At 51.4% G+C, this 23,900-nt stretch overlaps 1 protein-coding gene across 4 annotated transcripts in view; it reads right to left on the bottom strand.

Moving 5' to 3' along the window:
* ptpn20 (protein tyrosine phosphatase non-receptor type 20) overlaps positions 1 to 23,661 on the bottom strand; it is a 402,784-nt gene extending 379,123 nt beyond the window's left edge. For 2 of the 4 annotated variants that reach the window (XM_072491743.1, XM_072491746.1), the window contains exons 1-2: positions 23,261 to 23,661; positions 14,903 to 14,960 (exon numbers count right to left, since the gene is read on the bottom strand). The gene's annotated coding sequence lies outside the window, so the exon portion shown is untranslated. Of the gene's footprint in view, positions 1 to 7,040; positions 7,173 to 14,902; positions 14,961 to 23,260 lie in introns of those variants that run through there. The other 2 variants (XM_072491744.1, XM_072491745.1) reach the window with 2 other exon arrangements.
* Positions 23,662 to 23,900: the final 239 nt, after the last annotated feature.

Below are 23,900 nucleotides of genomic sequence, written 5' to 3'. Positions count from 1 at the left end.
AAACAGGGTTAACATTTTTTGAGTTCATGTTACTCTACTTCAGGATTTCTGTTGGCCAACCTGAAAACCGTAGATCGCAGCAGATAAGCCAACATTTGAAGCTTCGAAAAGTCCTTCCGAAAAGAAAATGGGGGTCGACTTACAGGCCGAGTATAAAATTTTGGTGGTCGCCAATTTGAAATGTGAAGAAAACACAGGTAATTCAAATTGAATCAATGTGTCACATTTTGTTTCATGAAATAATTATGCGCGGAGATTTTCAATCACAATCCTATCGTTCTAAAAAGCGTCAAATTTGTGGTCTTCCGCGCCTAATGCAGAGTTCATTGAATTCATTCTGGCTCACTTAGGCTGTGGCATCATGGGTTGTTGGTCATATCCAATTTCATGGCCGCTTCATCCATGCTGTCGATGTGACATGATGGATACTCATGACTTTTGTCGCTGTTTAACGGTGAATCGTGGAAACTGGTCATTTTGACAATGGGGTCCTTTGGTAGTCTCTGGCCGATCTTGCTCTCCGACTGCAACACCAGACGTTTACATTCAATAAAGTAGCGACACCAACCCGTTAAGCACAGAGCTCTTTGCTGGACACGAGTGTTTGATTTGACCCACCTAAGTGCGCATCGCAGTTCTGGTGACGAGGTAACATTCTGGTGATTTTCGAGGATTCGCTCGGAGACGTGCTTCGCAAGATCAGGCCAGTTGCTGGTCCCTGTTCTCATCACACATTTGGTCCTGGGCATCACCTTCCGGACGGATTCGTCCCTGTTCCCACTCTTGCACCAGTTCTTCACTAACACCAAATTCCCTCCCTTGAAGCATAGTTATTTGACGAGTTGGCAAAACTTACGACTTTTACCCGTAACCATTTGTTTCGCAGGCGGACCCGCCCTCTTTGTCGTTCACCATGCGTAGTCAGCTTTGTGTGGGCGTGTTTTAAACTCTCGCGCATCTTCTTGGCAATGTACGGTTTGCTTGATCCTATACGTGGACTTCTAAGATGAGTCTAAAAACCTAAAGATGAGCTGAAATCCCGGCCAAGTGTTGACGCCGGCGTAAACACCGGAGTGGTGTACGCCGGAGTCAACGGGCCTCCTGGCCCAGTTATTCTCCGTATTCCAGGGGGCTAGAAGGGCGCCGGAGTGCTTTGCACTGCTCCACCCTGCATGGCCGGCACGGGTCCGCGCCTCCGTGCGGCCAACAGCGCGGGTCCGAGCATGTGCGCGGCAGCCGTCTCCGCGCAACATGGCGGAGCCCTACAGGGGTCCGGCACGGAGGAACACGGGCCCCCCCTGAATTAGCGCGCCCGCCCATCGGTAGCCCCCGATCGCGGGCTTGGCCACCGTGGAGGCCCCCCCCCCCTCCCCCCGGAGTCGGATCCCCCCGCCCCACCACCAGGACAGCACCCGCAGCCAGAACGCCGAGATTCCGCCGGGTGGGACCATATGCTGGCGGGACTCAGCGACACTCGGCCCGTCGAGCGCTGAGAATCGCCGAGGGGGCCGCTTTCAACGGCCCCCGACCGGCGCCACGGCGACCACGCGGGCGCCATTGCCGCCGATTTTCCCGGCGTCGGAGCGGAGTGGTGGGATTCTCGCACCCCCCCCGCCAATTCTCTGACCCGCCGCGGGCTCGGAGAATCCCGGCCATAGACTTTTGTTGAGCAAAATTATTAAGGAATATGGGCCAAAGAAAGGTACATGGAGATAGGCCAAATATCAACCAAGATCTCACTGAATGGCAGGAGAGGCTCAAGGGGCGGAATGGCCTACTCCTATTCCTCTGTTCCTTTTTACTTGTAAACACGTTCTAAGACTGATTAACATCTCCAGAAGACAAAGCGACATAAGGACTACCTGATCTCAAGGTCGGTGGCTATAATGGCCGAGACAGACTAGTGCATACCCAGCACCTTGGAAGACACATCTGGGCATTAAATGCCTGTTGCTGGCCCGCCCGATGGCATTCTTCTGTGATTCCCTTTCTCTCTCTCAGTCCGTCTGCCGGTGGGTCTGTGCGTGCGTGCTGAGGAACAACAGCTGGGGCTACGGCAAATACAGAAGGCATTACCAGTGACCAAGGCTGGGCCTGTAAAGGGTCACGACTGGAAAAAGAACTGAAATCTCTCGATCGACATACAGGACACCTGAACCGTAGAATCAACTATTCATCAGCTGAAGCCAACTATACTGAATCACAGCAACCACGATGTGTCATCATCTAGTGCTGGCAACTCAAGCACTTCTGTCTAACCTTTTACTTATATTTATTTTTAATCCGTATATATGCCGATGACTGTGTTTTACAATTTTTCCGCTCTTTTTTTAGTAGTGAATAAACTTACTCTATTTTAACTCAGGACAGCATGGTTGAATTGGCTGCTTTTTAAACATATCTATTGGGCAGGATTCTCTGGTCCATCAGCCGTGTGTTCCTCGTTGGCGCATCTTCACCAGCAGCGGGATTCTCCATTCCCATCACCTTCCAATGGGATTCCCCATTGAGGCCACCACACGCTGCTGGGAAACTCACGGGGGGGGGGGCACTGCTGGCGGAACGGAGACTCCCATCGGCGGAGAATCCCGCCCATTGTGTCTGGGAAAGGTACGCAAGGGAAAGAGAATCTTGTTAAGATTAAACCTTTGTTGCTACAAGCAGAGAGCGGGTTGAGTAAGGATACTCAGACAGTCATCCCCACCGCCCCCCCCCCCCCCCCCCCCCCCCGGGTTTGGGGCAATTAGGGGGTATCCAAAGCAGATGGTAACAAATCGAGTCACGCCCTGATCAATGACTTTTGGGGAGCCCCACCTGGGTCTGGTCGTGACACCTGTTATCATAGGCAGAAAGATCTGGGGCGAGATTCTCCGACCCCCCGCCGGGTCGGAGAATCGCCGGGGGCTGGCGTGAATCCCGCCCCCGCCGGTTGCCGAATTCTCCGGCACCGGATATTCGGCGGGGGCGGGAGTCACGCCGCGCCGGTTGGCGGCCCCCACCCCCTCCACCCCCCACGATTCTCCTGCCCGGATGGGCCAAAGTCCCGCCGCTAAAATGCCTGTCCCGCCGGCGTAGATTAAACCACCTACCTTACCGTCGGGACAAGGCGGCGCGTGCGGGCTCTGGGATCCTGGGGGGGAGGGGGGCGCGTGGCGATCTGGCCCCGGGGGGTGCCCCCACGGTGGCCTGGCCCGCGATCGGGGCCCACCGATCCGCGGGCGGGCCTGTGCCGTGGGGGCACTCTTTCCCTTCCGCCTTCGCCACGGTCTCCACCATGGCGGAGGCGGAAGAGACTCCCTCAACTGCGCATGCGTGGGAATGCCATCAGCGGCCGCTAACGCTCCCGCGCATGCGCCGCCCGGAGATGTCATTTCCGCGCCAGCTGGCGGGGCACCAAAGGCCTTTTCCGCCAGCTGGCGGGGGGGGAAGTTCGTACGGCGCGGGCCTAGCCCCTTAAGGTTGGGGATCGGCCCCCCAAGATGCGGAGCATTCCGCGCCTGGTTCTGTGCTAAAGATCCTACGAAATGATTAGAACATCAGGCATGGCTCTCTTGGCTCTTGTCTCTGTTCTGCAAGGTTCGAGGTTCAGGTTTAACTTCAGGGCTTGAGCACCAAAATCAAACCTTATCCCCCAGTGCAGCACCGCATGCGGGAGTGCCGCATTGCCAGAGGTGCAGCCCTTTGCCTGAAACTTTACACCAAGACCCCAACTGCCTGCTTGGGCGCAAAATCCCGCAGCACAATTTCTTTTTTTTAATATGTTTATTCAGAATTTTTCAACAAAAATTTTCAACCATTCAAACCCCCCCTCCCGTAACAAAAAAGAAAAGAACAGTCGCAGAGCAAGACATCAACACATCAATTGAACATAATACAGAACTTTGTACAATGGGTTCCTCCTGCACATATTGACTTTCCCACATGTTTGTTTTTCCTTTCTCAAGTGCCCCAAGGAAAAACCCCTTTCCCCGCCCACCCTTCTACTCCCCCCCTGAAAGAAACGCCCTCCCCCTCCCCTCCCCTCCCCCCCCCCCCCCCCCCTGGGTTGCTGCTGCTGCTGACCGACCTCTATCTAACGCTCTGCGAGATAGTCTAGGAACGGTTGCCACCGCTTGAAGAACCCCTGCGCAGACCCTCTCAAGGCAAACTTTATCCTCTCCAGCTTGATGAATCCTGCCATGTCATTTATCCAGGTTTCCACACTGGGGGGCTTCGCGTCTTTCCACACTAGCAAGATCCTCCGCCGAGCTACCAGGGACACAAAGGCCAGGATACCGGCCTCTTTCGCCTCCTGCACTCCCGGCTCGTCCGCCACTCCAAATAGTGCTAGCCCCCAACTTGGCTTGACCTGGACTTTCACCACCTTAGACATAGTCCTCGCAACACCACGCCAGAACCCATCCAGTGCCGGGCACGACCAGAACATATGGGCGTGATTAGCCGGGCTTCCTGAGCACCTCCCACATCTGTCCTCCACCCCAAAGAACCTCCTCAGCCTCGCCCCTGTCATATGCGCTCTGTGAATAACATTAAACTGTATCAGGCTGAGCCTGGCACACGAGGAAGAGGAATTAACCCTACTTAGGGCATCAGCCCACAGAGCCTCTTCAATCTCCTCCCCCAACTCCTCCTCCCATTTGCCCTTCAGCTCCTCTACCAGAGCCTCCTCCTCTTCTTTCATCTCCTGATATATCGCCGACACCTTGCCCTCTCCGACCCATACACCCAAAATCACCCTGTCCTGAATCTCCTGTGCCGGGAGCAACGGGAATTCCCTCACCTGCCGCCTCACAAACGCCCTCACTTGCATGTACCTGAAAGCGTTTCCCGGGGGTAGCCCAAACTGCTCCTCCAGCGCCCCTAAGCTCGCAAACGTCCCATCGATGAACAGGTCCCCCATTCTTCTAATCCCTGCCCGATGCCAGCTCTGAAACCCCCCGTCCATCCTTCCTGGGACAAACCGATGGTTATCTCTGATCGGGGACCACACCGAGGCTCCCATTGCACCCCTGTGCCGTCTCCACTGCCCCAAGATCTTCAGCGTTGCCGCCACCACCGGACTCGTGGTGTACCTTGTCGGCGAGAGCAGCAGCGGTTCGTTCCTTTGCAGGACGCCATCTCCAACCTCTTCCACGCCGCCCCCTCTCCCTCCATCACCCACTTACGGATCATCGCCACGTTGGCTGCCCAATAGTAGCCCCCCCAGATTCGGCAACGCCAGCCCTCCTCTATCTCTACTACGCTCCAGGAACCCCCTCCTTACCCTCGGGGTCTTATTTGCCCACACAAAACCCATAATGCTCCGACCTACCCTCTTAAAAAAGGCCTTGGTGACCATAATGGGAAGGCAATGGAACACAAAAAGAAACCTCGGGAGGACCATCATTTTTATCGACTGTACTCTGCCCACTAGCGAGAGTGGCAACATGTCCCATCGTTTGAATTCCTCCTCCATCTGCTCCACCAGCTGCGTCAAATTAAGCTTATGCAGGGCCCCCCAACTCCTAGCTACTTGGATCCCCAAGTACCGAAAGCTCCTTTCCGCCCTCCTCAGCGGTAGGTCGTCTACCCCTCTTCCCTGGTCCCCTGGATGCACCACGAAGAGCTCACTTTTCCCTACATTGAGCTTATAGCCCGAGAAGTCCCCAAACTCCCTTAGGATCTGCATGACCTCCACCATCCCCTCCACTGGATCCGCCACATACAGCAACAGGTCGCCTGCGTACAGCGACACTCGATGTTCCTCTCCCCCTCGGACCACCCCCCTCCATTTCCTGGACTCCCTTAATGCCATGGCCAAAGGTTCAATTGCTAATGCAAACAACAGGGGGGACAGGGGGCACCCCTGCCTCGTCCCTCGATACAGCCGAAAATACTCCGACCTCCACCAATTCGTAACCACACTCGCTACCGGAGCTCTATATAGGAGCTTAACCCAACTGATAAACCCCTCCCCAAACCCAAACCTCCGCAACACTTCCCAGAGATACTCCCACTCTACTCGGTCAAAGGCCTTCTCCGCGTCCATAGCTGCCACTATCTCCGCCTCTCCCTCCACCGATGGCATCATTATCACGTTTAGGAGCCTCCGCACATAGGTGTTTAGCTGCCTGCCCTTTACAAATCCCGTCTGGTCCTCGTGAATCACCCCCGGGACACAGTCCTCAATCCTCGTAGCCAGCACTTTTGCCAGCAACTTAGCATCCACGTTAAGGAGCGAAATCGGCCTATACAACCCACATTGCAGTGGGTCCGCTTCAGGGTCAAAGAGATCATCGCCTCAGATATTGTCGGGGGCAGGGTCCCCCCCTCCCTTGCCTCATTGAAAGTCCTCACCAGCAACGGGGCCAACAGGTCTACGTACTTCCTGTAGAACTCAACCGGGAACCCATCTGGTCCCGGGGCCTTGCCCGCCTGCATGCTCCCCAGTCCTTTAATCAGCTCCTCCAACCCAATTGGCGCCCCCAAACCAGCCACCTCCTGCTCCTCCACCCTCGGGAACCTCAGTTGGTCCAAAAATCGTCGCATCCCCTCTTCCCCCGCTGGGGGCTGGGATCTGTACAGCTCCTCATAGAAGGCCTTAAATGCCTCATTTAATTTCACCGCACTCCGAACCGTAGCTCCCCTTCCTTCCTTGACTCCACCTATTTCCCTCGCTGCCATCCTCTTACGGAGCTGATGTGCCAGCACCCGGCTCGCCTTCTCCCCATGCTCATACGTCGCCCCCTGTGCTTTCCTCCACTGTGCCTCTGCCTTCCCTGTGGTCAACAGGTCGAACTCCGTCTGGAGACTTCGCCGCTCCCTGAGTAGTCCCTCATCAGGAGCCTCTGCATATCTCCTGTCCACCCTTAAAATCTCCCCCACTAACCTCTCCCTTTCCCTGCCCTCTCTCTTCTCCCTGTGAGCCCTGATGGAGATTAACTCTCCCCTGACCACCGCCTTCAGCGCCTCCCATACTACCCCTACCTGCACCTCCTCATTGTCGTTGGCCTCCAAATACCTTTCAATGCACCCCCGTACCCTCCCGCACACCTCCTCACCTGCCAGTAATCCCACATCCAAACGCCACAGCGGGCGTTGGTCGCTCTCCTCTCCCAACTCCAGTTCCACCCAGTGCGGGGCGTGGTCTGAGATGGCTATAGCCGAATACTCCGTTCCCTCCACTTTCGGGATCAGCGCCCTGCTCGGAACAAAAAAATCTATCCGGGAGTAGGCTTTGTGTACATGGGAGACAAAAGAAAATTCCCAATTCCCCCATCCACGGGCCTCCCCTCTCTCCAGCACCGGCGCCCACATTCCCCCCAGTCTCCCCATCAAATCTCTTCCCCCATCCCCCTCCATTGCCCCACCCGTGGAACATTCCTTACACATAGTTAAAACCCTATATACAATCGACATCCCCCCCACAACCACAGACCCTCAGTTTGAGTCCAGTTTTTCAGTTTGGATAAAGGTCCAAACCTCTACAGGTTTCAAAGTAGTGGTGTTGATCCTGAAATGTGACCCACAGTCGCGCTGGCTGCAGCATTCCGAATCTCACCCTCTTCCTATGCAGCACCGCCTTGGCCCGATTAAAACCAGCTCTCTTCTTTGCCACCTCCTCGCTCCAGTCCTGGTAGATTTGGATCACCGCATTCTCCCATCTACTGCTCCGCTCCTTCTTGGCCCATCTCAGGACACACTCTCTGTCCACGAAACGATGAAACCTCACCACTATCGCCCTTGGCGGCTCGTTGGCTTTGGGTCTCCTCGCCAGGACCCAGTGAGCCCCATCTAGCTCCAGGGGACTCGGAGAGGCCTCCACACCCATCAGCGAATGGAGCATCGTGCTCACATACGCCCCGGCATCGGCCCCCTCCACCCCTTCAGGGAGACCCAGAATCCGAAGATTCTTCCTCCTCGACCTGTTCTCCAGGTCCTCGAATCTTTCGGCCCACCTCTTGTGCAGCGCCTCGTGCACCTCCATCTTCATCGCCAGGCCCAAGATCTCGTCCTCGTTGGCTTTTTCCCGCACCTCTCGGATCTCTACCCCTTGGGCCTTCTGAGTCTCCTTCAGCCCCTCGATCACCGTCAGCAGTGACGCCAGCACCTCTTTTTTAAGCTCCTCCACGCAGCGCCTGATAAACTCCTGCTGCTCCGGCCCCCATGCTGCTCGATCTCTGCCCTCGGCCATCTTGTTTTTTCTCCCCCGTTTCTTTCGCTGCTCCAAAGCCGCTTTTTTTCCCGGTCCACTCCATACACTATGGAAGGGGGACCTTGCTCTCACCTTCCCACACGGGAAGTCGTTGAAAAATTTCCGTGGGGCTCCTCTGGAGAGCCCAAAAGTCCGTTCTAGCGGGAGCCGCCAAAATGTGCGGCTTAGCTCCGCATCGCCGCAACCGGAAGTCTCCCGCAGCACAATTTCAAGAAGCAGGTGGGAGTTAACCCCAGTGTTCTGGAAAATATCTATCCCTCAGTCAACATGACAAAAACAGATTAACTGGTCAGTATGGGTCACAAATTAGCAGCCATGTTTCCTGTATTGTAACAATGACTACATTTCAAAAAGTACTTCATAGGCCGCAAGATGCATTGAGGCATTTAGTGGTTGTGAAAAGCCTGATATACGGGCGACACGGTAGCACAGTGGTTGGCACCGTTGCTCCACGCTCAGTCGGAGATGCTTCAGTCGAGAAGTTATGAGGTGAAAGATTTTTTTTCATTGAAATGTTTCCCATTGCTCAATTAATTTTGTGCAAGTATTTTTATTTATTTTTTATAAATTTAGAGTACCCAATACATTTTTTCCAATTAAGGGGCAATTTAGCGTGGCCAATCCACCTAGCTTGCACATTTTTGGGTTGTGTGGGGGGGGGGGGGGGGCGAAACCCACGCAAACACGGGGAGAATGGGCAACCTCCACACGGACAGTGAGCCGGAGCCGGGATCGAACCTGGGACCTCGGCGCCGTGAGGCAGCAGGGCTAACCCACTGCGCCACCGTGCTGCCCACTGTTTTGTGAAAGTATAAGCTCCTCCCTCACTCCCCCGACCCACCTGCATGCCCCCAGTTTGCTAAATGATTAATTCACTTTCAGACAGGGTGGAATCTTTCCCTTTGAGGTTTCTTTGAGTCTTTTATATACCAAGGATCAGAATTCTATCAAATTCTTGCAATCTGAAAGTAAGGAATCAGCTGACTGTCCTCAGTGCTGCTCCACTGCTACGTCACGGAGCCGAACCCATTGAAATCTATTTGCAGATAGTCTGAGAATCTGCGATATGGTTCATTTGTACACACTGTGATTTCACCAAAAAGGAACCTGGCCAAATGACCTAATGCCGTCCTTTGCAAAGACAAATACAAACTTTAAAAGCTGCCAAATCTATTCTAAATCCAAAGTTTCTGAATTTGAATGATCTGCTTATTCAAATTGAAATTAAGTCCTCCTACGTTGCTTTATTTGATAGCTAATCAACACGCTTACAGCAACAGTTTCAGCTCAATGCATCCTTTCACCGAGAAAGAACTGTCCAAAGTCCTTCTTAGCTCCAATGGAAAAACAGGCAGTCAGCCAAAGACGGAATTGGAGGAGCAGGTGACTTTTGGACTCTTGGGGTTGTATTTTGTGCTGGGGGTGGGGTCGCCACTCCCCGATGTAAACGTTGGGGGGGGGGAGGGGGTGGTGAGCCCTCCTGCACTTGGCAGGCTTGTCCGCGCAGCCACGTAATGGTCGCTGGGCCACTAACTGGCTTGAAGTAGGCCTTCACCCCGACTGCAGAGGAGGCCATGCCTCGGAGAGCTGCCAGTCAACGAAATGGCTGCCAGCTCCCTTGCCGCAGCATGGGAGTAGCGGCCATTTTTGGGACTCTGCGCGGTCGCTGATGAACAGCAGCCTGTGGAGCCTGGACTTCAAAGCAAGCCCAGAGACTTGATAGGGCCAGGGTGGTAGGGCTCTTAGAGAAGGTGGAGGGTGGGCGAGGGCTGGGGTCATCAGGAGGGGTGGTGGACAGGAAACCCAGAGGGGGAGCACTTCTTGGGTGAGCTTCCAGTGGGTGCTCAAAATGGAACACCTGCATCACCCAATCCACATGGCCAATCCACCGACTTTGCACATCTTTGGGTTGTTGGGGGTGAAACCCACGCAGATAGGGGGAGAAAGTGCCAACTCCACAAAGACAGTGACCCGGGTCGGGGATCGAACCCGGGTCCTCAGCGCCGTAGGCAGCAGTGCTAACCACTGGGCCCTCATTGCCCAATTTTATGGCCTCACGCCTCCATAGCCATTCTGCCCCCAGATGGGCAGTAAAATCCTCATTATTCCCAAAGCTCCCCACCGCTGGAATTTTCCCGCACGTCATGCTCGACTCTGCCGCAGGTGAATTGATAGAGATTATCACTCCAATTAACCAACAGCATCCAACATGGTTGTACCATGCGGCTACCTGGGTGTGAGAAGGCAGACTAAATGGGACCTTGGTCTTCCTGTGTGTACCAATTGCCACATTCATAAATGCTGCTGCTGTAATGGGCATCCCCGGCGATTCATGCCATACTCGATATGCAACCTTCGGACAACTTTTAACATGGAGGAAAAAAATATTCTAATCTCCCTTTTAAGCTCGAATATGTCACCCACAACAGGCATTGCTGGAATGCCTCAAGTTTTGAGTTTATTGGCGCCAGCATTTGACGAGAGCCTTAGACAGATAGATAGATAGCTCAATTTGGATACAGATAAAGGTGTAGACGTTTCAATCCTGCCCTTACTCTTGAAGATATTCCTTACAACTCTGGTAGCAGGAGGGGCAGCACGGTGGCGCAGTGGGTTAGCCCTGCAGCCTCACGGCGCCGAGGTCCCAGGTTCGATCCCGGCTCTGGGTCACTGTCCGTGTGGAGTTTGCACATTCTCCCCGTGTTTGCGTGGGTTTCGCCCCCACAGCCCAAAGATGTGCAGGCTAGGTGGGTTGGCCACGCTAAATTGCCCCTTAATTGGAAAAAATGAATTGGGTACACTAAATTTATTTTAAAAAAGCTTTGGGAGCAGATTGCTGGCCTCTGTAATGCGCAACAGACATGAATTCCTGACATCGTAAGCAGCAGGTGTGAACCTGACCTTCGCACTTTGCACAGGGCTAAATAATGCGTAAGAGGTCTTGTGACATAAACGGAACGTGGCAAAGATAACAAAGCAATAAAGCAGCGGATGGTACCCTGGTCACTGTCCGTGCGGAGTTTGCACATTCTCCCCATGTCTGGGTGGGTCTCACCTCCACAACCCAAAGATGTGCGATTTGAAAATGAAAATCGCCAATTGTCACAAGTAGGCTTCAAATGAAGTTACTGTGAAAAGCCCCTAGTCGCCACATTCCGGCGCCTGTTCGGGGAGGCTGGTACGGGAATTGAACCGTGCTGCTGGCCTGCCTTGGTCTGCTTTCAAAGCCAGCGATTTAGCCCTGTGCTAAACAGCTCCTAAAGAAGGATTTAGATATAGCTCTTGGGACTAAAGGGATCAAGAGATATGGGGGGGGGGGGGAAGGTGGGATCAGGGTGTTGAACTTAACGTTCAGCCATGATCAGAATGAATGGCGGAGCAGGCTCGAAGGGCCGAATGGCCCCCTCCTGCTTCTATTTTCTATGATTCTAGTGCAGGGTAGATGGATTGGCCACGGTAAACTGCCCCTTAATTGGAAAAAAAGAACTGGGTACTTCACATTTAAACAAAAAGACTTTGTGAATGGAATCACTACCCACGGCATATTCTGACCACCCCCTCCCCCTCCCAAACCCTCGTCCACAATTGGTGGCCATGCCTTCAGCTGTCCAGGCCCAATTCTCTTCTTTAGCTTTTCCATTTATCTCTCTTCCTTGAAGACACTCCTTAAAACTCTACCTCTTTGACAAAATCATCTGCCCCAATATCAGTACGTGGTTCAGTGTTTGCTAATGCTCCCATGAAGGGCTTTGAGATGCTCACCATGTTGAAGCTGCTGTATCAACGCAAGTTGTTGTTGTTGCCCTCAGAGCAAAACTTTCATGACATTACAAGAAGGGTACATGGTCCAAAAGGCCAAATGTCTTTTTTTCAGTGTACATTTCAGAGGCCAGTCAGAAAGTTAAGGAGAGTCCACAATTTGGCATCTGCCCCACACTGGGGGGTTTCTAATTCCACCGTCTGTCTCTGACCCCCACTGATTGGTCCCTCAGCCAGAGGCCCTGAACGATTGAGGGACTGGGGCCTCCAGTCGGGCGGGGAGTCGGCTATTGAAGGCCGGGTTGAGCAAGAAAGCTGGGAACAGGGTCAAGCAAGTGGGGTTGTGGTGTGGGGGGAGTTCACCTGAGCAGGAGGGCAATCAGGAGGGACTGACAACAGCAGGTGATCCAAAGTAGGCCAATGAAGGGAGCCGCTGACCCCACAAAAGGAGGGTTGATCAAATCCTGAAAAGGGCGGGGTATGGGCGGAGATTGGAGGCCTCAGCGAGGGAAGGCTATTGGGGAGGGCCCTGATCGCAGAGGCACCTCAGGCAGTCACTGGGGTCCCAGAACCATCCTGTATCCATCAGACGCCAGAGCTGAGGGAGCTTCCAGGTTCCCTGACACTGGGAAGCCCAGCCGACAGCTATCAAAGTTCAAAAGCTGAATGGCAATGAGGTTCGCAGCCTCATCATCACATTTAAAGTTATGAGGATACGGTGGGGAGGTGGGCCTAGATAAGGTGCTCTTTCAGAGGGTTGGTGCAGACTCGATGGGCCGAATTACCTCCTTCTGCACTGTAGGAGTTCTATGATTCTATAAAATTCAACTCGAATCGTAAAGACATTAATCACCAGCGCTGTTCAGTTTTACTTTAATCAGCTTCATCAGATCATCCATGAATTCAAGTGAAGTGTTGCGCAGCATGGTTACTTCAGAAACCTCGACAGCTCCTTGGCAGTGATGAGAGCAGCACTGGCGGGGGTTGGCAAACCGCCAGTGTAAATGAGGCACCGCATTCACCGCCAAAAGCCGTCCACACAGTCAGATGGAAGAGTTTCATCTTCAGCTCCCTGGAATATGAGGTGTCTGCAATGCTGGCAATCCAAGCAGGTATAGGAGGCATCTGTGGTGTTGGCACCATTGTAGCATTAATTGTGTGACCACTCAGGGCATGATTAATCTCCCCAGAATTGGGATCCACCTTGATCAGGATGTATTCATCAAGTAAGCTAACCCTTCATGCTATCTACAGGACAGTCTTGGGCAGCACGGTAACACAAGTGGCTAGCACTTTGGCTTCTTGTGCCAGGATCCCAGATTCGATTCCTGGCTTGGGTCACTGCCTGTGTGGAGTCTGCACGTTCTCCCCTTGTGTGTGTAGGTTTCCTCCGGGTGCTCCGGTTTCCTCCCACAGTCCAAAGACGTGCAGGTTAGGTGGACTGGCCATGATAAATTGCCCTTAGTGTCCAAAAATATTAGGAGAGGTTATTGGGTTACAGGGATAGGGTGGAAGTGAGGGCTTAAGTGGGACAGTGCGGACTCGATGGGCCAAATGGCCTCCTTCTGCACTGTATGTTCTATAGTCTATAGTCTAATCGATTACATCCCCATCTGCAAGATCTATTAAGCTGTTAAAATCTATAAAAGTAAAGATGTCAATGGGTAACAGATGGTCAGAAATGAAAGTGTAACTCTGATTTCAGAAATCAAAGTCATGTGCTTCAGGCAGTAGGCCTCGAATTGGAGAATTACAATCGAGCCATTCGCTTCAGTTTTGTGATGGAATGGATGAGACGTTAAATCAGGAACTCTACTGACTGCACAGGTACAGAAGCGATCCCATGGCACTGGTGGATTTGAAGATAAGTTGTGAGCTCTTTTGATGCTCTGGCCAACATTTCTTCTTGAACTAGCACCACCAAAAGCCGATTCGCTGGTCACCTGTCCCATTGGCCATGTCCGCTTACATAGCAAATGGTGAGGTTTGAAGAATAATTTATTGAATGTGAAGCACGAGTGGAGTTTTGAGGGTGTATTGGGGGGGCTACAGTTCCACACAAAGGCATGTTCCCATCTTCCCAATTTTATTAGGAATTTACCAGCTTCTTTCCCGTCCCAGTTTCTTCCTTCCCCTGGTGCTGATGTATCAGATCGGGTTCCACTGATGCGCTCAGGAATTAGCACCTTATCAACTACCCATTCTCCAGCCAATAGGACATGTGTACTCTGACTCATCATTGTTTGAGATCTGACTGAGCTCCGGTTTCCTCCCACAGTCCAAAGATTGTGTAGGTTAAGTGGATTCGCCATGCTAAATTACCTCTTAGTGTCCAAAGGTTCGGTGGGGTGACGGGGATAGGGTGGAGGTGGGGGCCTAGGTAGGGTGCTCTTTCGGAAGGTCGGTGCAGACAGGATGAGTCGAGTGACCTCCTTCTGCACTGTCGGAGTTCTATGATCAGGAAACATTAACAGACTGTGTTCCAGGGCAGCACAGTGGCGCGGTGGGTTAGCACTGCGGCCTCACGGCGGCGAGGTCCCAGGTTCGATCCTGGCTTTGGGTCACTGTCCATGTGGAGTTTGAACATTCTCCCCGTGTTTGCGTGGGTTTCGCCCCCACAAACCAAAGATGTGCATGTTAGGTGGATTGGCCACGCTAAATTGCCCCTTAATTGGAAAAAATGAATTGGGTACTCTAAATTTATTAAAAAAAGAAAAGAAAACAGACTGTGTTCCCACCGTCACGGACTCCAAGCATTCCTTGTACCGGTGTAGGTGGGATGCAGATTTGAGTTTACTATCAGATTAGCCGTGATTTTATTAAATGGCGGAGCAGGCTCGAGGGGCCGAATGGCCGACCCATTATCAACCCATTTAACTGCACATTGATATTTTAAGAGATAGACACAGCAGATTGAGAGACATTCTTAAACCAAATTGAATGTCTCACCTGATGATTACGACTCAACACATCTGCACGACAAGGTGGTTCCCACTTGGGTTTGGATCTGCCAAAAGCAGAATAATTGTGTGTCAGATATTGGTACACCTGTGTGCCGTGCTAACTTTGCTCCGGTTTTCAAACATTTTCTGTGTAAAGCCTGACAAATTATTTGAAACAACGTAGCAATAATCAGCCTGCTAATCAATAAAGGGTGGGGGGGGGAAGAGTGCATGAAGTGGGATCTTGTATGAAGCTAACAGAGAAGAGGCGGGCGGTGGCGCAGTGGTTAGCACTGCTGCCTCACGGGGTTAAAGACCCGAGTTCGATCCCGGGCCCAGGTCACTGTCCGTGTGGAGTTTGCACATTCTCCCCGTGTCTGCGTGGGTCTCACCCCCACAACCCAAAGATGCGCAGGGTAGGTGGATTGGCCACGCTAAATTGCCCCTTAATTGGAAAAAAAATTGGGCACTTTACGTTTATAAATAACAAATAAATACATAAAGAGAAGCTAACAGAGATGTTGGCCCTGCTTAAAGCCTTCAGATTTCAGCCACTTTCATATCAGATCGCCGCCCCACCCGACATTCCTTTCTCAGTACACACCGATACATCAGAGCCTAGTTAAAATGCTGTTTCATTGAAACGTTTGTTTCGAGGTTGTTTTGCTCACTGATTTCCGCAATGAGCCATGCTTTTTTTTTAAATCACAATCGAAACTTTCTGCAGGCAATTAATGCAAGTAATGCCTCGCCTGTTTACTTACCTCCTTGCAAACAGCGCTCAGTAATATCAGTAAACTCTAACGGTAATACTTAGGGGCAACTGACCGATAAGGTGATTGAGCAAGTTGCAAGGCCACGCAATAAACCTAAGAAAGCCGGGGCAAAGTGTAAATCCATTGCCTTCTGCCCTGTTGTATTCGCACACTGCCTTTTCGTGTGTCACTTCTGAATGATTCAAAAACAGACAAAGGTCTCAATTGACTTACTACATGGGTGGGGGATCATAGTTTCGGTTGAGATAATGTAATAATAATCTTTTATTGTCACAAGTAGGTTTACATTAACACCGCAATGAAGTTACTGTGGAAAGCTCCTAGTCACCACATTCTGGCGCCTGTTCGGGTACACTGAGGGAGAATTCAGAATGTCCAATTTACCTAACAGTGCGTCTTTCGGGACTTGTGGGAGGAAACCGGAGCACCCGGACGAAACCCACGCAGACACGGGGAGAACGTGCAGACTCCGCAGACAGTGACCCAGCTGGGAATCGAACCCTGGGTCCCTGGCGCTGTGAAGCCACAGTGCTAACCACTGTGCTGCCGTGCTGCCCTCAGATACTAGCTCTCCAGATTATAAACATTTGTTGATAGCTTTGATGTTAAACATTGTTTTCATTTCAGAACTAGGAGGCATTTTGGCTCAGAATTTGCGATCAGGGCTGACCTCAAAGAAAGTTCCCCACAAAGACTTAATGTTTCTTGTGGGACCTGCTGATGTGTAGTGACAGTGAGGCCTTCATGCAGAGTAAGTTCCCATTCATTGACTCGGCCTACACCTCCCGCTGCCTTGGGAAAGCGGGCAGCATAATCAAAGACCCCTCCCTCTCGGGTTAATCACTCTCCCAACTTCTTCCATCGGGCAGGAGATACAAAAGTCTGAGAACACGCACTAACAGGTTCTTCCCACAGTTACCAGACTCCTGAATGTCTCTTTTATGGACTGAACTGATCTCTCCGCACATCTTCTCTACCGAGTCGTACTACACTCCCTATGCTTCACCCAATGTCTATGTCTATGTATTTACTTTGTGTATTTATCGTATGTCCTAAGTTTTAGCATGTATGGAACGATCTGTCTGGGCTGTATGCAGAAAAATACTTTTCACTGTACCTTAGTACATGTGACAATAAATCAATTCTAATCCAAATCAACCAATAAACATAGGAATTCCCACAGACAGCAAGCCAGGAAGTTTAAAGCACTTTATCCTTCACTTTTAATGGTCACAGAACCACCCTGTGGGGATGAGCAAATGCTTGATATGAGCTCTTGGCATGTGCCAAGAGGCGAACTGAATGTGTGAAGGAGTACAGTACAACATCAGACCCAATATATCATAAGCACAAGAGTAGACCAGTCAGCCTGCTCTGCTTTCATTCGCCTCATTTATCCACCTCAGCTCCATAAGTGGGGCATTAGTGACATCCTGACCTCTGGGCCAGGAATTCTGGGTTTGAGTCCCACTTCAGCATTGATGGCAAATGAAGATATGTTCATAACTTGGCTAAGGATGTTTATCATAGAATTTACAATGCAGAAGGAGGCCATTCGGCCCATTGAGTCTGCACCGGCTCTTGGAAAGAGCACCCTACCCAAGGTCAACACCTCCACCCTATCCCCATAACCCAGTAACCCCACCCAACACGAAGGGCAATTTTGGACACTAAGGGCAATTTATCATGGCCAATCCACCTAACCTGCACATCTTTGGATCGTGGGAGGAAACCGGAGCACCCGGAGGAAACCCACGCACACACGGGGAGGATGTGCAGACTCCGCACAGACAGTGACCCAAGCCGGAATCGAACCTGGGACCCTGGAGCTGTGAAGCAATTGTGCTATCCACAATGCTACCGTGCTGCCCATGTTGATTATTAGCCTGCAAATCCTTCCTGATGGCAGGCGGCTAAAGAGCAGGCGGGTTACCTGGTGAGCTGTACTGCAAAAGGCAACAGCAAACCACTGTAGTGCTTTGCCCAGTGTAATCGTAGGCCAATCTAATGAAAGTCCAATGCCTTCTTAGGGTTTGATACCTGGGGGAAAGCTACTAATATCAGTCTTGAAATCTCTTATGGTCGCAGCATCCATTGTATTTAGAGAAGAGAAGTCTAGATTTCTGCTACCCTCTGTTCGATAAATGATTCCTGATTTATCTCCTGAGTGGTTTGGCGCTAATGTTGAGACCACACCCCCACATTCCTGGTTGGCTCACTAGTGGAAATGGTGTATTTCTATTTACCTTATTAAATCTTCACAACCTGAAGATTTCTTCCGAACAGCATTGTGGGTGTACCTACATCTAGTGGATTCGAGAAGAAGGTAGGCCTCAAGGGACAAATAGGGATGAGCACTAAATGCTGGGCTAGCCACCCATGTTCACATTCCATTTTCTTAAAACTCAAACAGGGGGAAAGAGACCCGAGGGGACGCCAAAGGGGAACCCTGGGAGGGACAAGAGGGTCCATCACAAAGCCGGAAAAGCAAAACAAACGCCAAAACTAACCATCTACGGTGAAGGGAAGAGCCTTGGATAGTCAGTAGAAAAGGGGAGGGGGGAGCAGAAGGGCGGGGGGGGGGGGAAACAAATGGGGGGTGGGGTGGACAGGGAGTGGCGAAAAGGAACAATGTGTAAATTGTAGATAATAACCCTTTCATCCATCTCTTGTACAGGGTAGAAATGCAAGCTTTAATAATAATATTGATTATTATTATTTATTTTTAAATCAGGTCACTCCCCCCCCCCCCCCCAACCCCAATCTTTTAATTTTGAAAAATATTACTCCAAAGGTCATAAATGGATGCGTTAAGATAATTTTCGTGGCTGTTGGGAAAATGTCCCATCTGAGCAAAGAAACAGCCAATAGGAGCTATTTTCGGCGTCCACCATAGGTCAGCAAGCAAGCGGGGCATCGAGGGTGGGGCTGCCTCATAGCAATAGCGGGGGTCCCTGAGTGACTCCTAGCCTCTGGCGAGATAGCCGATCTCAGCTAGACCAGCGGTAAGAGTGATGCCGTTGGCTTCAGTACCCCGCACCTGAGATGGGAAAAATCTGCTGTGGCTCATGTTCCTGATCAGAGTGACAACAACTAAAAAGAGTTTGTGCGTGTGTGTGTGTATTTATCGAGACTTTGGCCTGACAAATGTCACCACATTATAGGAAGGGTGTGATTGTACTGGAGGGGGTGCAGAGGCAATTCGTCAGGATGTTGCCTAGGATGGAACATTTAAGTTATGAAGATAGGTTGGATAGGTTTGAGTTGTTTTAGCTGGAGCAGAGAAGACTGAGGGACGACCTGATCGAGGTGAACAAGATTATGAGGGGCATGGACAGGGTGGATAGGGAGCAGCTGTTCCCCTTAGTTGAAGGGGCAGTCACGAGGGGGACACAAGTTCAAAGTGAGGGGCAGAAGGTTTAGGGGGATTTGAGGAAAGTCCTCTTTACCCAGAGGGTGGTGACGGTCTGGAATGCACTGCCTGGGAGGGTGGTAAAGGTGGGTTGCCTCACATCCTCTAAAAAATACCTGGGTGACCACTTGGCACATCACAACATTCAAGGCAATGGGCCAAATGCTGGCAAATGGGATTAGGTAGTCTAAAGATGTGCAAGTTAGGTGGATTGGCCATGCTAAATTGCCCTTAGTGTCCAAAATTGCCCTTAGTGTTGGGTGGGGTTAGGGGGATAGGGTGGAGGTGTGGGCTTGGGTAGGGTGCTCTTTCCAAGAGCCGGTGCAGACTCGATGGGCCGAATGGCCTCCTTCTGCACTGTAAATTCTATTATCTATGATCAGGTGTCTTTGATGTGTCGGTGCAGGCTCGATGGGCTGAATGGCCTCTTCTGCAGTGCTTTATTCTGTGATTCTGAATGCAATGCACCCAGTGGTTGAATAGTTTGGTGCCGGGCACTCTTGACTCAAACATGAAGCAAAGTCTGGTAGATAAGAGCCAGCAATACTTGTGGAATCGGAGCCTAATACAAATAATGCCTTGTGTTCAGAAGGAGAGTTCACCAAATCCACACCACAGGACTGGTATGGGGCAGTAGGAGGCCATTCAGCCCATCGTGTCTGCACCAGCTCCCCAAACGAGCATCATGACTTAGCGGCATTCCCCTGCCTTTTCCTCGTGCCCCTGCACATTGTTTCTATTCAAATAATCATCTGATGCCCTCTCGAATGCCTCGATTGAACCTGCCTCCAACACACCTCCAGGCAGCGCATTCCAGACCCCCAACCACTCGCTGTGCGAAAAAGCTTTTTCTCACATCGTATTTGCTTGTTTTCCAAATCCCTTTAAATCTGCGCCCTCTCATTCTCAATACCTTTCCGAGCGGGAACAGTTTCTCCCGAGCCACTGTGTCCAGCCCCCTCGTGGTTTTCAACATCTGTATCAAATCGCCTCTTAGCCTTCTTCTCTCCAAGGAGAACAGTCCCAACCTCTCTAATCCATCCTCACAACTGAAGTTTCCCATCCCTGGAAACATTTGTGTGAACCTCTTCTGCACTCCCGAGAATGCGTTCACATCCTTCCTGGCGTCTGGCGCCCAGAACTGTACATAATATTCCAGCTTCAATGGATACTGTATGAAGATGATACACATCTCCTGCTGAAATATATTTTTTGCCCCTAAATATATTAAAAATAAATCGACGGGAGATGCCAGAACTGCTTTTCACTCTACTGCATGGAATACATCAAGTCTAATGGGTTTGTTGGACGTGGCAGTGGGGTATTTAATAAGCAAATCTACACTTGAAAGCTAATAATTGATAAACAAAATTGTCTTACTCCAGAGCAATGACCCCTGCTTTAAAGATGCACCTTGCCTCAAATTTAATCAAAGCCTATTTATCAAACTCATCTTAACCTATTCCTTCACTGCATGGGTCAGTCCTGGAGTTGCTGTCCATATTTTCCTTTATTTTTGAAAAATATTTTTATTCAACTTTTTCAAACATTTTTGCAACACACAAACCCCCCTCAAAACTGCCCCCCTACCCTTTGATGGCAACCAGGTCCCCAAAATGTAAGACAAACAAATCCTACCTCTGGTGGATCCCCTCATCTGCCCCTTTCAGAGCAAATTTCACCTTCTCCAGGAACAATAGATCCCCCAGCCACACCGAGGCACTGGGGGGAGTAGCTGACCTCCACCCCAATAGAAACCACCTTCGAGCAATCGACGAGGCGAAAGCTAAAACATCTGCCCCGCTCCCGTCTGCAACTCCGGCAGGTCTGACACCCCGAATATGGCCTCTAGGGGACCCTCCGAATCCATGTGCAGGACCTCGGACATGGTGCTGAAAAACGACCCCCAAAATTTCTCCAACTTCGGGCAGGACCAGAACATATGGACATGGTTAGCTGAACCCCTCCCACACCACTCGCAGCTACCCTCACCCCCTCAAACAGCCAGCGCATCCTCGCCTTCGTTAAGTGCGCCATGTGCACCACTTTTCATTGAATCAACCACAGTCTCGTGCACAAAGTCGAGGCAATTAACCCGTCACAGCACTTCGCAACACAACCGTCCTCCAACACCATCCCCAACCCTTCCTCCCACTTGGCATTAATCCCTTCAATGGACTCCTTGTCCTCCTCCATAGAAATTGCAGATCGCCAAAATGACCCCACTCTCCAGGCCCCCCCCCCCCCCCCCCCCCCCCCCCACCGACAGCACCTCCTCCAGCAACCAGGAGGTCGGTGCCACTGAAAAGTTCAGGAAACCTTTCTTGCGAAATTCCGCACCTGCAGGTACCTGAACCCCTCCTCCCGCTGGAGCCCATACCTCACCCCCAACTCCTCCAAGCTTGAGAACCGCCCTCCAAAAACAGATCCTTCATCTATTTCACCCCTTTCTCCTCCCATCCCCATAACCTTGCCCGCTGTCCATATTTTTCAATTCTGATGAAGGGCCCCCATTCCAAATGTCAACTTATTTTGTTGAGGGGGATGCGTGGAGGGGGGAACTGGGTAGAGGGCCAGCGATAGGTGGAGACTACCAAAGATGTCATGGACAGATAGGCAAAGGGAATGTTAATATTGGGGATCAAGGCTGCCACTATCAACACCCTTCTTAGCTACGATCACCACCATTTACGTTCCCTTTGCCTTTCAGTCCACAACATCTTTGCTAACCGCCACCTATTGCTAGCCCTCTATCCAGTTCCACTGCTCCACGCCCCCCCCCCCCCCCTCTCTCTCTCTCCCCCCCCCCCCCCCCCGCCCCACATATTACAAATCTGATTCCATTTCCAGTTCTCTCCAGCTTTGACAAAGAGTCATCCGGACTCGAAACGTTAGCTCCCGTCTCTCTCCACAGATGCTGTCAGACCTGCTGAGATTGCCCAGTATTTCCCTGTTTGTTTCAAATTCCAGCATCGGCAGTAATTTGACTTTATCGACCTTTTAAAAAAAAATTTAAGTATCCAATTTTTTAAAATTCCAATTAAGGGGCAATTCAGCGTGGCCAATCCACCTACCCTGCACATCTTTGGGATTGTGGGGGTGAGACCCACGCAGACACGGGGAGAATGTGCAAACTCCACACGGTCAGTGACCCGGGGCTGGGATCGAACCCGGGTTCCCAGCGCCATGAGGCAGCAGTGCTAACCACTGCGCCACAGTTATCAACCTATTCCACCTCTTTTCAGATGCTGAGGTCGACTGCCCTGACCGTAGCACTGGCTGCCTTCACTTCAGACACCCCTGCAGCTAAGTGTCACATTCCCCACGGTGCGGGGAATGGAACATGTAGCTCACCCTTTCGGGGAATGTGCTGTTATGAGTTTTTTTGAAATTGGGCACCAAAATCCCCAGTTCGATTCCAGTTTGGGTCAAGGTGCTGCTTGTAGGGCAGAATTCTACAGCATGAGAGGCAGGCATTCCCCCCTCTCATCCTCACCACCGCCCCCCTCCCCCCCAACTTGGAATCCGTCCTGAGTGATCTGAAAAATCCTATCCAAGTGCGATTCCATCAGTACAACACAACACACACAGCAGCCTATTGTGCAAACCTTATCCCCCACGGTGTGATACTGTCCCACCATCATTCCAAAGTCTCAATTAACTCACAGGATTAAACATGGGGAGGAGGAGGGGATACAAGGGTGGTGGCAAATCACACAGCACACATACATACCCCCCCCCCTTCCCCCCGCCCCCGCCAGATACCAATTAACATGTACACCCATATGAAAACTTTTCTCTTTACCTGGTCACCCCAGTCTTTTGGCCAAGGCAGAAACAATTAATTCAGTTCTCTTTTGTGTGTGTGTGTGTGTTGACATTGAGTCATCTTGACCCCCTCCCTCCCCAAAATAACAAATTTTGTGGGGGGAGGACTCTATTTAAATGTTACTCAGAGTTCAGCAGGATCAATGTTGCATTCGTGTGTCGCCCCCTCCCCCTCAAACTTCCACCCCGACTGTCTTAAAGCAGTCGTTCCACCCCCCTCCCAGCTCCTAAAGGAATCTCTTGCACACTCATTTCGATTCGCAATTGTTTTAAAACAGTACAGGGAGCACCATTGTTAGATAGAGGGGGAGGTTTGGGGGAAGGAGGGAGGCAGAAAGGAAAGTCTTACTTGAGTTTCCAGCAGTGTGTTGTCTTTCCCCCGCCCCCCCTCCACCTCTCTCAGAGGTTTAAGATCCGTCTTATATCACCGCGGTTATATTCCCAGCCAGGCCCCAGTCACGACTGACTGCCCGCTCTGTGCAGTGTGTCCAGGTTCAGCTGGTTGGCAGGTGAAATTGCACCAGGCGTGTAGCATCTTGACCAGTTGCAATCCCAGCGCAGCTTGTGTACAGATCTCCCCAATGTGTGTGTGTGTGTATCACACATACATAATTAAAGAATTATCCCCCCTCTCTAACTAGAAGCCTTTAACTTTGCTACAGAGCGATAGACTATTTGGTGAGCTTCCCAGCGCTGTGTGCGCCCCCGCCCCCCCCATGGAGATTTTGGCAGGCTCGCCTTGCCGGGCACCGCCTCTGCCCCAAACTGCTGAAACCTAGGAGATGGGACGCTAAAGTTCTGCCAATAAGGCCAGAGCCTGGGCGGAGCTTGGCTCTGGGGGAGGCTCCGCAGAGTTCAAAGGAAGAGTTGTTTGCAAGTTCCCAAGGCGATGAAAAGGCTGGCAGACTCGCAGAAAAGAATGGAAGGGTAGGCTGTGATGCCACTTTCCTTTGGCGGATGCCAGTGGATCATAGATCGTAGAATTTACA

This window comes from Scyliorhinus torazame, chromosome 28 (genome assembly GCF_047496885.1).
Source record: "Scyliorhinus torazame isolate Kashiwa2021f chromosome 28, sScyTor2.1, whole genome shotgun sequence".
In the NCBI taxonomy this organism is placed as follows: Eukaryota; Metazoa; Chordata; class Chondrichthyes; order Carcharhiniformes; family Scyliorhinidae; genus Scyliorhinus; species Scyliorhinus torazame.
Note: the sequence above shows the minus strand (reverse complement) of the source record. Positions and strands in the feature narration are given on the sequence as shown.